A 14,274-nucleotide genomic window follows, 5' to 3' on the forward strand; every position below is an offset into this window, starting at 1 on the left:
TAACTTCAAAGCAAGAGCAAAACATTTATAGAAGACGAATTTTTCAGTATTTGATTTTCTAGGCTTGATAATAGTATTCCATTTGAAAAAGGAACCACTGGATCAATTGTACTTAATGAAATTGGTATGCCACATCGATAACGATATAATAACAAACCTTGATACTAAATAGATTTTGTCTAATCTATCAAGAAGATTCCTTCGATTGAATATCAAGAAAATATGAAGTATTGCTATGACAGCACAGGAACACCAATACGAGATATGATGGTAATACACTGAAATCTTTTTTATGCGAGTTTACGTACCGCATAAAGAAACCGCATAACTCTGAAAATTCGCTTAAAAAACCGCATAACTCTGAAACTTCGCATAAAAAAGTCGCATTAAAAAACCGCATAAAAAAGACCTTAGCAGTACAACGAAACCTCCATTCACGAACTAAACGGGGGTTTGTAAAAAGAGGTAGTTCGTAAAAAAAGTTTACGTTATTTGGGATTTGGTTCGTACAAAAAGTTTACGTTATTTGGAATTTACTTCGTAAAAAAAGTTTTGTGTGATTATTGTGGAAACCGCGCATCATATGTTTATTTTCGGAACGGATGTGAAGAGTAAGTGCAAGAAAATGATGTTTGGGTTCGTTTCAATTTCCAAGATGGCGGCTTCCGGTTTATTGAGATTGCCTAAAACCCCTAACAATATGGGTATCTTCGGAACGGAATTGATGAGTAGATGTCGGAAAACGATGTTTGAAGTGGTTCTGAAATCCAAGATGGCGACTTCCGGTTTCTTGATATTCCTTGAAAACCCTTACAATATGGATATTTTCGGAACGGAATTGATGAGTAGATGTCAGAAAACGATGTTTGAGGTAGTTTTGAAATTCAAGATGGCGACTTCCGGTTTGTTGATATTCCTTGAAAACCCTTGCAATATGGGTATTTTCGGAACGGAATTGATGAGAAGATGTCGGAAAATTATGTTTGAAGTGGTTCTTAAATCCAAGATGGCTACTTCCGGTGTGTTGATATTCCTTGAAAACCCTTGGAATATGGGTATTTTCTGAACGGAATTGATGAGTAGATGTCGAAAAATTATGTTTGAAGTGGTTCTCAAATCCAAGATGGCGACTTCCGGTATGTTGATATTTCTTGAAAACCCATTTAATATGGATATTTTCGGAACGGAATTGATGAGTAGATGTCAGAAAACGATTTTTGAGGTAGTTTTGAAATTCAAGATGGCGACTTCCGATTTGCTAATATTCCTTGAAAACCCTTACAATATGGGTATTTTCGAAACGGGGTTAATGAGTAGATGTCGGAAAATTATGTTTGAAGTGGTTCTGAAATTCAAGATGGCGACTTCCGGTTTGTTGATATTCCTTGAAAACCCATACAATATAGGTATTTTCGGAACGGAATTTATGAGTAGATGTCAGAAAACGATGTTTGAGGTAGTTTTGAAATTCAAGATGGCGACTTCCGATTTGCTAATATTCCTTGAAAACCCTTACAATATGGGTATTTTCGAAACGGGGTTAATGAGTAGATGTCGGAAAACGATGTTTGAAGTGGTTCTGAAATCCAAGATGGCGACTTCCGGTTTCTTGATATTCCTTGAAAACCCTTACAATATGGATATTTTCGGAACGGAAGTTTACGTTATTTGGGATTTGGTTCGTAAAAAAAGTTTACGTTATTTGGAATTTACTTCGTAAAAAAAGGTTTGTGTGATTATTGTGGAAACCGCGCATCATATGTTTATTTTCGGAACGGATGTGAAGAGTAAATGCAAGAAAATGATGTTTGGGTTCGTTTCAATTTCCAAGATGGTGGCTTCCGGTTTATTGAGATTGCCTAAAACCCCTAACAATATGGGTATCTTCGGAACGGAATTGATGAGTAGATGTCAGAAAACGATGTTTGAGGTAGTTTTGAAATTCAAGATGGCGACTTCCGGTTTGTTGATATTCCTTGAAAACCCTTGCAATATGGGTATTTTCGGAACGGAATTGATGAGAAGATGTCGGAAAATTATGTTTGAAGTGGTTCTTAAATCCAAGATGGCTACTTCCGGTGTGTTGATATTCCTTGAAAACCCTTGGAATATGGGTATTTTCGGAACGAAATTGATGAGTAGATGTCGAAAAATTATGTTTGAAGTGGTTCTCAAATCCAAGATGGCGACTTCCGGTATGTTGATATTTCTTGAAAACCCATTTAATATGGATATTTTCGGAACGGAATTGATGAGTAGATGTCAGAAAACGATTTTTGAGGTAGTTTTGAAATTCAAGACGGCGACTTCCGATTTGCTAATATTCCTTGAAAACCCTTACAAAATGGGTATTTTCGAAACGGGGTTAATGAGTAGATGTCGGAGAATGATGTTTGAAGTGGTTCTGAAATCCAAGATGGCTACTTCCGGTTTGTTGATATTCCTTGAAAACCCATACAATATGGATATTTTCGGAACGGGATTGATGAGTAGATATCAGAAAATGAAGATTGAGGTGGTTCTGACATCCAATATGGTCTCATCCGGTTTCTTGAAATTCCTTGAAAACCCCTACATAATGGGTATTTTCAGAACGGAATTGATGAGAAGATGTTCTTAGTTCCAAGATGGCAACTTCCGGTTTCTTGATATTCCTTGAAAACCCTTACAATATGGGTACTTTCGGAAAGAGATTTAAAAGTAGACGTCGAAAAATTATATTTGAGGTGGTCTTGAAATGCAAAACAGTGACTTCCGGTTGATTATTATCTTTTGAAAGTTTTTGCCATTTTCCTTTAACTCTTTATTCCTTTAAAACACTATACCGTTCCGAAAATACCCATATTGTATGGGTTTTCAAGGAATATTAACAAACCAGAAGCCACCATCTTGAATGTCAAAACTACCTCAAACATTATTTTCTGACATCTACTCATCAATTCCGTTCCAAAAATACCTATATTGTATGGGTTTTCAAGGAATATCAACAAACCGGAAGTCGCCATATTGGATTTCAGAACCACCTCAAACATCATTTCCGGTCATCTACTCATTAACCCCGTTCCGAAAATACCCATATTGTAAGGGTTTTCGAGGAATATTAACATATTGGAAGTCGCCATCTTGAATTTCAAAACTACCTCAAACATCGTTTTCTGACATCTACTCATCAATTCCGTTCCGAAAATACCTATATTGTATGGGTTTTCAAGGAATATCAACAAACCGGAAGTCGCCATCTTGGATTTCGGAACCACTTCAAACATAATTTTCCGACATCTACTCATTAACCCCGTTTCGAAAATACCCATATTGTAAGGGTTTTCAAGGAATATTAGCAAATCGGAAGTCGCCATCTTGAATTTCAAAACTACCTCAAACATCGTTTTCTGACATCTACTCATCAATTCCGTTCCGAAAATATCCATATTGTATGAGTTTTCAAGGAATATCAACACACCGGAAGTCGCCATCTTGGATTTGAGAACCACTTCAAACATAATTTTTCGACATCTACTCATCAATTCTGTTCAGAAAATATCCATATTGCAAGGGTTTTCAAGGAATATCAACACACCGGAAGTCGCCATCTTGGATTTAAGAACCACTTCAAACATAATTTTCCGACATCTTCTCATCAGTTCCGTTCCGAAAATACCCATATTGCAAGGGTTTTCAAGGAATATCGATAAACCGGAAGTCGACATTTTGGATTTCAGAACCACCTCAAACATCATTTTCCGACATCTACTCATTAAACCCGTTCCGGAAATACCCATATTATATAGGTTTTCAAAGAATATCAACAAACCGGAAGTCGCCATCTTGAATTTCAAAACTACCTCAAACATCGTTTTCTGACATCTACTCATCAATTCTGTTCCGAAAATACCCATATTGTATGGGTTTTCAAGGAATATCAATCAACCGGAAGTCGAAATCTTGGATTTCCAAAATACCTCAAACATCATTTTCCAGAATCTACTCTTTAAACCCGTTCCAAAAATACCTATATTGTAGTAGTTTCCATGGAGTCGGAAATCGCTTTCGATGAATGACAAAACCTCTTTTTACGAAGTAGGTTCGTAAAAAAAGTTTACGTTATTTGGGATTTGGTTCGTAAAAAAAGTTTACGTTATTTGGGATTTGGTTCGTAAAAAGAGGTACGTAAAAAGAGGTTACGTATAAAAAGTGTTCGTAAACGGAGGTTTGGGTGTATTAAAAGAGCATTTCCCAAAGATACAAAATTGACTATGTTCCATGATTTTGGAAAAGTCTCATTGACACGCGTTGTCCTTAGTTATAAATTCCTGTAGGATTGCTGTTATTACTAATTTTCACACCCCTCAGCAGGGGATCAAGGATTTCAGATGTAGATCATGTCATGTCTTATCTTGATCATATGTGATTTTCCTCCACCAAGATCGAAGCTGATCGAATCATCCAATGATTGAACTTACATGAATCAAGAATCAGTTTAGTTCAAAATCACTACCGATTTTGTGTGACGGAAGATCCGTTCCGAGTTTGGTCGATGTGATTTAAAGTGATCTTTATTGAGAAAGATCACAAGCGATCTTCTTCGGCCGTGATCTCGATTTGATGAGGTTTTAAACTTTATTTTTTCAGCTCTGTATGCTACGCTAAGGAAATATTATTTCTTAGCTAAAGAAATAATATATCTCTGTACCCCTGAGAGAATTATAACAGATGATTAAATGTTTCATCAATTCCAATCAAATACTATTTTGAGTTCGTGACATGTGACATAGGGGGGACCCCCCTTTGCTGCTGTGACGATTTGTGACAAATGGGGGGTGGGGAGTCAAAAATTGTCAAAAAAAGCGTGACGTCTTTTATGGACAGCCCCTTAAGCAGCTCGTTGAACATTTTCGCAGTAACATGATCAATGTACCTTGATTTGAAAAATTATAAAAAAATTGAAGTGAAAAAAATTTTGTGTTCGAAGGACACTTACAAACATGTTTTCATTCTTTCGTTTTATTGCACAGATAATTATTACTCTATTTTCTCATCACCACTCATCAGTATCGTCAGTGTCTTCTGCTGACAGTGATTCGTCTACGACAGATTCATAAAATAATTTGAACTGTTCTTCAAACCAGAAATACGACTTGTGAAATAAATTGGTATATCAATCGATTTTCATCAACCGCAATCAGCCTGCTTTCGGTATGCCAAAGAAAGTTTAACCAGAACTAAGACGTTTGATATAAATTGGGGTAAAACGGATTGAACAGGCTACTACTGTCATTCCCGTTGTGTTATATTGGATCACAGATATTTTGCACGTAATATGAACTAATATTGATAAATCGTATTGGATCTGCTTTTGAATTGTAGATCATATTTCCATTAAATATTATAACTAGAAATGAAATGGGGTAAAACGGTACAACGAGTTTTCTGCTGTCATTTAAACGATATGCAATCGATTTGTTAGACTTTTTTACATCAGAAACACTATTCGTTCTTATGCAAGGTCTTCGGTTTTATCTTATATAGTTAAGCTTGAATACAAAGCAGTATAAAAAGGGAACTTGAGGTGAAATGAACATGATAGCGTTTCGTGCGGTTCTTCTAAATACATATAATCGAATTTACTGATCATTTTACACAAAAAAGTGATTTTGGTTAGCTGTATCATACATCCAAAAAAATCGTCGCGTTTTTGGTCCATTTTTCCCCACTGTGCAATGTTTGAGGTGGATCCCAAAATACCTCAAACAGCATTTTCCACAATTTGCTATTTAAACCCGTTCCAAAATTACCCATATTGTATTAGTTTCCATGGAATATAATTGAGACGCAAATCGTTTTCATTGCATGCGAAACATTTTTTTACGAAGAAGGTTTGTAAAAAATGTTTGCATTATTTGTGATTTGGTTCATAACAGATCGGCTGAAACGTTCGTATCGTTTCTATGAGAGGGCGCCACTAGAATTGAATCCATACCATTTTCAGTTAGTACCAACCTTCAAAAGACACGTGTATAAATTTGACAGCTGTCTGATTATTAGTTTGTGAGATATTGCATTTTGAGTGAAGCTACTTTTGTTATTGTGAAAAAAAATGGAAAAAAAGGAATTTAGTGTGTTGATGAAACACTACTTTTTGATGAAAAAAAGTGCCGCCGATACCAAAAAATGACTTGATGAGTGTTATCCAGACTCTGCACCGGGCGAAGCAACAATTCGTAAGTGGTTTGCAAAATTTCGTACTGGTCATATGAGCACCGAAGACGATGAACGCAGTGGACGTCCAAAAGAGGCTGTTACCGATGAAAACGTGAAAAAAAATCCACAAAATGATTTTCAATGACCGTAAAGTGAAGTTGATCGAGATAGCTGACACCCTAAAGATATCAAAGGAACGTGTTGGACATATTATTCACGAATATTTGAATATGAGAAAGCTTTGTGCAAAATGGGTGCCGCGTGAGCTCACAATCGATCAAAAACAACAACGAAAAACCATGCTGAAATTGAACGAATTGGGCTTCGAATTGCTCCCTCATCCACCGTGTTCTCCAGATTTGGCCCCCAGTGACTTTTTCCTGTTCTCAGACCTCAAGAGAATGCTCGCTGGTAAAAAATTTAGAAGCAATGAAGAGGTAATCGCTGAAACTGAGGCCTATTTTGAGGCAAAGGACAAATCGTACTACAAAAATAATATCGAAAAGTTGGATGATCGCTATAATCGCTGTATCGCTTCTGATGGCAATTATGTTGAATAATAAAAACGAATTTTGGCAAAAAAATGTGTGTTTCTATTAAACGATACGAACTTTTCAGCCGAACTGTTAAAAAGCACAACGTAAAAAGAGGTAATGTAAAAAAAAGCGTTAGTAAACGGAGGTTTGGATTTATTTCAAAATTATACTTTTTACAGATAGAAGTACATGTATTTAAACTTAATTTAAATCATTCTTCTTGTTTTCGAAATATGGTGGCTCGTAAAACAGTTGCTCAAACTCGTTCGATCTGTTGGTGAGAGTCATCATTCTTTGATAACCAATCATCGGTAAGCAAAAAGCAGAGCAGTTTCGTATTCTGTATCAAATTGGCTATGGTCAGAACTAGAAAGTAAAAGTTCGGATACAAATACCTGAAACCCGACCATCTCTAGCGTGGAGCTTTTTTATTTTTGTTTGGTAATTTAAACCGTTTCATATAATCTATAGAAGTCTTAATTGGTGTACTTTATCTATTTAATAGAGCATTCGGATTGTTTCAACACGTCACTATACCCAAGTATCACTTTTAATATCAGTAAACACTTGTATCTGTTGTCAATGCAACATCATAAATCTTGTACTAAAACTCTAAGCTCCACGAAAGCCTACTGAAAATAGCTATAAAAGCATATTGCTGACAAATGGATAATACTTGATGCGTTAAACGCGTTGAATCTTTTTCGATATGATTCGAAATTTAAGAAAATTTTGAAATCAGCCTTACGATCCACATTGAATTAATTCGGTTGGAATGATTTCCGCAATGAATAAGCTGTCATTATTTTTCTTGAATATACACATATTCATGTGTATCATGTCGGTTCTGAGTGCAATCAGTAAGAATATCAGATTATAATTAGGAGGCTTCATCTGAAAGTGAAAACTTCATGCGCTTTTATATTTACCGTTAAAATGTAGACAAAAAAAAGAATTATAACTAATCGCCCTAAAATACATGCGGTTTTTGTGAAAGTTTAAAAGATTTATAAAAAATATTTTTTGTGATTCGTCATTTTTCTATAAATTTGTTTTGTTGCGTCAAAACTTGTGTATATGTTCTAAAAACGATCAAAAATGATCATTTTTGAATATCGAAGTTAATTTGATGTCAATAAATACTACGGTATAAAACATCAAAATTTTCTTTACTGCAAATTACACTTAACATAAGAAGTAATAAATCAAATACAAAAAATGTGTCAAAAATGTATTCTAGAACCATCAAATTTTCCCTGAGTGAAACTGTCATTTAATGAACACGAACACACAAAACTAGATTTATGAAAGAATTGAACTGATAATAATGTTTTAAAGAGCATGTTTGAAATCAATATTAATGGTGCATGCATGGTTTTATTCTAGTACAATCTGTTTTATTTTTAGTTGTGGTTTAGTCAGATGTTAGTCCGGGTAAAAGGTTTTATAGAAGCTTTAAAAACTAAAAACTGTCATATTACTTTTCAAAAGAGACACTTATTATAGTTGTCATAAAACTTGTAGCAGATCAAACTTGCAGAATCAATTACAAAACTCTCAAAATTATAGTCAGAACTATAAGGCATTCGAATTGTTACTCAGAAAATGAATCAACTATTGTGCCTAAATCTTATTCACTATTCACTCGTTTATACAGTAGCAATCAATTTCAAAATATTAATTTAGTTTCCACGAATAAGACTTTTCAAACAACAAACTACCGGTTCCTTTAGGGTTTGTTTTGATTTCCGCCATTTAATTTAAAAACTAAAATAATCGAGGAAAAACTTTGCCATCAACTAATTTTTGTTTAGAATTTTTTTATTCAAATTATTTCTATGAAATACAATATTATGCATTCCATCGAGTCCCACCAGAGAACAGCAAACAGGAAACTAAAACACCCTACAGTCAACAAATAATAATAGAATATACCACCAATTTCCCATCAATTGAACTCTAATCCAAATAATCAACATGACCCCGTAAATCCAACGGCAAAGTATGCAGCGACTACATCAGCGCCACCGCCGTGTAAAATTCCGACCAGCATCGCATGGCGAAAGGGAATATGAAATTTCAATTTGATCGCATACATTGAATTTTAATTTTCAATTCACCCGAACTATTCATTCACCATTTGTCGATCGGATACCGGAATGCCAAACCGAATGTGGAGCAATTCATTTAAATTAGTCAAATTGTTTGTTTATTGAAATGAGTTCTGCGTTAGTTTGGTCCTTTATCAGTCAGAATTTGGCAGTGCGGTAATGCGGGTCTGCGTGTGTATGTTTGCTCCCAAACCAAACCGGAGTTCGGTGTACTGAATTTCGGTAGATCTGCGAGATCAGAAACTTTTAGGCTCGTAAGTGGCTATCAATTTTGGTTGGGTGGTGGAATTTTATCGCTCTATTTGCATACGATTAAATTGGTTGTGCCATTTACTCGCAAACGAGAAAAAGTTCAAACTGCATGAACTCGTTCGCGAACTGTTTTATTGATGTGTATAAGTTTTAATTAGATAGGTTCAGCTGGTAGCGAAACGCAGAAGCCAATACGAGAGATTTAATTTAATTGTGCAACTCGAATTATAGGGCAGCTGATAGCATTGTTTGCGAAGAACTTAGCTCAGGTTTGTTTCTTTGAAATCTATGCACTATTTGATTTTGTAATATTTGCTTTTGAACAGAAATCTTATCAATAAGATCGCATTTTCACCATTTAATCTACACACCTAGAAAAAATCGTGTAAATTTACGTCTTCAGAGATCGACATATATCGATTACAGCAAATCTGACTTATTTTTAATGCATTCGACATATTTTAAGGTGCTAAAACATGAAAATTTACACGTTTGCTTGAAAGGCGAGGTATGTTTGATGTCGTTTCACGGATTACATTCTTATGAATTGTGTGGATTTGCATCATCTGTAAATTTCATAATTTTTGGCTGTGTACTTGAGTAGCATAAAAATGCCCAACATTGCCAATAAATACACAGATAAAAATATGTTGTGAATTTACATCAATTTACATGCACATATTTGGAGCAGGCTATGGAATGGAAAGTTACTATACAGTTCTAAGCATTTTTTTTAAATATACAGTCTTGTTCATTGAAAAATCGATGCAATCCAATTTAATTTTTCAAATTTTCCATTCAACTTATGTCTATTCCATCATACTATTGATTTACATGTCGTGTAATTTTCAAGACACACGATGTTGCATTTCAAGATCTTTATTTATGAAACATTTTTTTCAACATTCGAACTATAATGAAATCTTGAAGCCATATTTTCTGATACTCAATTTCATTATCGTCTGCAAAACTGAAGAAATAAACTAACATTCTGTCAATTTAATGATAAAGAATAGTGAAACCAAAAATGTACATTGTCGTCGCAAAAATGAGGGTATTTTTTTAATTCTTTCAAATATTTTTAAAGTAATTAGAGTGGAGGTCACAAAAATTACTCACTTTACTTACAATTAAAATTCCACACAAACTTCTTCAAGGTACACGCCGGCCCAAGGCTGCCGACTCTGCCGTATTTTGTTAATATCTTCTAGTACTTAACCCAAGTAGCATGTTAAGTTGCTGTACTGTATTTTTCTACTGATTGTGCAATTTATCAAGTTAGTTTCTATCACTATTCTAGTAACTGTTGTGTTATGGAAAAAGCGCAATTTTTCTGTGTTGTGCCACATACTTTCAAGTTCATCCGTTATAACGAACATTTATTCACAACGATTGTGCAACTGATACAAAAACTCATGCGTTGATCCCATCGAAAAGGCAGTAATAAAATCAACGAAAAAACAATTGTGAAACTCGTGAGAATTACTACGTAATGTAAACAAGAAATGGAATGACGTTTACAAAAACATGCAAACTTACAACTGCTCTCAACACAAACATGGATCTTGTTAGATAATCTGCACATGAAAAATTATAATGCAACATACTGTAGAATTGATCTTTTCTGTTTTTGTAAATGAAAAATCGACAACGAACTGCATTTTTATGGTGGAACATGTTTTCGTACACCCGAAATTTTCAAGCGCCTTTGAATTAACGTGTTTTGATGATTGTGCACCAATTTCTGTGAAAATAACAGTCTATTATTTTTAATTAGGATCATTGGAATGGTGTTTAAAATACGTGTATTCAAACATTCTTTAAAATTCTCAGACGATTTTGATCAAACTAATGTGTAATTAAACCTGAAAAATCTCGAAATGAATTTTTCTTGAATATTTTCCAATATGGCATCGATGGTAACAGTGAGTTGAATAGAAAATGGTTCACCCAACGTAATGACATATATTATCTAAATAACAGGACACATTAACATGTTAATATTTCGGAAAGAAATTCTTTACATTTTGTTTTTTTTTTTTATCAGTTTAAATCTTCTAGTTGAATTAAACAACAATACAGTATAGTCATTTATCTTAGAGGGCCCGACTTTTAAAATACGCACTGTAGGTATTATTTTGACAATTCCGTGTGCTGGAGTTGCAAAAATAATTAGCACAAGCGGTAATATTAAACTGTGGGAGTAACTATGATGACATTAACTTTTCGTTCAATATCTTTAAAAAGTGATGTCAGGTCTGCTTTTTTCCGTGAGATGAAAACCAAATACAAATTATCAGATTGATTTTTATTTTCATTGCATATATAACGCTGTATTCCTGCAACTTTTTTGATAATAATCTCATGTCTGCAAGTTTTGCGTTCAATTCAAACAGATAAATCTTGCACAACTTTTTGGCAAGTTTTGAATTTTATATCATTGTTTTTCTAAAACTGAACTGAGCACACTGATCTTAAAATTCATGAGGCTGCCAAAACAATGCGGACTCTGCACAAATATATTTTTTGCCGCAAGGTTATCAATTCGGTTTAGCGTTTTTTGCCTTGCGGAGAGCATCAATCATTTCAATAATTTTTCTTCCAGAGATTGATAGCAATTTCGACGTATATTGTGTCCGGTACAATTAGTTTTTGATAAGTTGCACAATTTTTATAGTTACTCCCGTTTTACATGACGATGTGAAATTTCTTGTAGAGCTTCTAGTGAAACATTAACAAGTTGGTGATTTACTGCACAATTGTTTTAGATGTACTTGAAGTTGTTCTACAGTGATTTTTCGGTAGTATTATGAAACTTAACAGTGATAAGTTGCACAACAAATTTTAATATATATTTCTAAACATATCTAACATAAATAACATTTCTAAATCAATTTTAAAACATTTTAAAAGTTTAATAAGTTACATTTGCTACTTATGAAATACTTGGAAATGAGGAAAACTACTCATGACGTAAATTAAGCATGCCGAAAACGTTGTTGAACGACATATTGCACGAAATATTCGTTCAATTTGCTGTAACGGTTTGTTGTTGTTTTTTATCTTGCAAAAATAATGCGAAAATTAAGTGTTGCCTTTCCATAGAAAGAAAATTTGTTGTTATTCTACGTGAAGTAGAAGTATTGTGCAGGTATGTATTGTTAGTTTAAATAAATAAGTGGAAAAAACTTCACAAATTCTGCAGTAAAACTAGTCCAACTCCTCATGTTAAAAATGGCTCAACACTGGACCTCTGTCTGCCGAGTTTGTTGAACGAAAAAAATGGCATTCGGTTCAACGGTCTGTTTCAAAATCGGCAAACGAAGGTCCCGTGTTGGCCTCCCGTTGAACGATTGATTGGACTTTCATTGGACCAATGATCCAACGTATTGGACCAATGAAGGACCACCGTTGAACGTTTTTTTCTAATTGAGTTATCTAACTTAGGTTGATGTCAGAGAGAGCGCGGAACGCGGATCGAAGCGAAGCGATTCAATGCGATGTACTGTTACTCTGACAGGTTTGCTTTGATCAAATGCAACTAGATAGCACGCGCGCCTCGACGCTTCGCGTGACGCTTTCACTCTGACAGCAGCCTTAGAGCATGAAATGATCAACAACGTAGATAGCCACGCCAATGCAGGTCACTGTAGGAAAGGAAGAAATGTTAGTTGAACATCTGTTGCTACTAGTGACCGAGAAATTCTCTACATCACTACAAGTGTCATTGGTTGGAGTGGGGCGAAGATAAAAATTATTTCAAAACCTACTCACGATGATCATATCCTGAACGCTCATATGTAGCCGAAGTCAAAAAGAATAAAATATATGAATTATTTACTAAAATACTGATTCTCGACAATGCCTAACGCCTAACATTTTAATGATTAATTAATTTATATCGTCTATTTATACCCGACTTTAACCTAATTACGGTCGTTCGCCAGGTCACGTTTAATGACGTAATATTTACATTTAGAAGTGACATGGGTCAGGTACAGATCAAATTCTCAACTAAATTGTAACCAACCGAATCCCTAATCGTACCTCGAAACGTTATATCAAGGACGGTTATTTTGTACGAATAACCTACAAAAATGGAAATGAAAACTTATTCATATTAGGCATCTGATTTATTATAACCGAAATGCATTGGTAAATATCTAACGAAATGTAGGGTTTCGACTACCTAAAGATTAAGGAAAAAAATTACAAGTTTAGTTTTTTTCCTCAATCTCTAGGCGGTCGGTTACCGAGAGAGAAGTATGGTGTTATTTTAATTGAACTATTTCGCCTTTAGTCTGAACTGAAGTGCTATGATAATGATATTCGAACTTATATTTGATTCTTTATTTACTTCCGAATGTATTATGTATATTATTCGTACTTGAAAAATATCATTTCATCTCAAAATTACTGTTTTTGTTAAAGAACTATGACAAATAAATTGAAAATAATATGTAAAATGAAATGGAATTGTTTGTTTTAACGTATCATTTATCATTTCGTTCAGCAAGTCAGTATAGACATTGTAGTGTTCTGCCAGTTGTATAAACTATACGTCTGCTTAGCAGTTCAGGGCGAACTGCCGAGTTTTGCTTCTATGCACTGATTAGAGTTAGAGATGGTCGGGTATAGAAATTCTTATACCCGTACCCGAGTGATCAGCAAAAAAATTTACCCGTACCCGACCCGCACCCGAGTGAGCAGTAAATTTTTTACCCGTACCCGACCCGTACCCGAGTGAGCGGTAAATTTACCCGAGACCCGACCATCTCTAATGAGAGTCAAAGACTAAGCGTAAACATATTAATTGGTATAAGTGACGTTACCAACTAAACGCGCATTTTCTCTCCTCTCAAATTTCTCGTGACGGCTGAGTTGATTTCAACAAAGTAAGGTTCGTTTAGAAACTACTATTGGTTCATTAATCAGGTTTAAAGTAGAGATGGTCGGGTATAGAAATTCTTATACCCGAACCCGACCCGTACCCGAGTGATCAGCAAAAAAAAATTACCCGTACCCGACCCGTACCCGATCAAAAATTTAAAAAATTACCCGTACCCGACCCATACCCGATTAAAAATTAAAAAAATTACCCGTACCCGATAAAAAATAAAATGTTTTACCCGTACCCGATTAAAAATTACCCGTACCCGATCCGAATAAGTAGTAAA

Source organism: Malaya genurostris, chromosome 3 (genome assembly GCF_030247185.1).
Source record: "Malaya genurostris strain Urasoe2022 chromosome 3, Malgen_1.1, whole genome shotgun sequence".
NCBI lineage: Eukaryota > Metazoa > Arthropoda > Insecta > Diptera > Culicidae > Malaya > Malaya genurostris.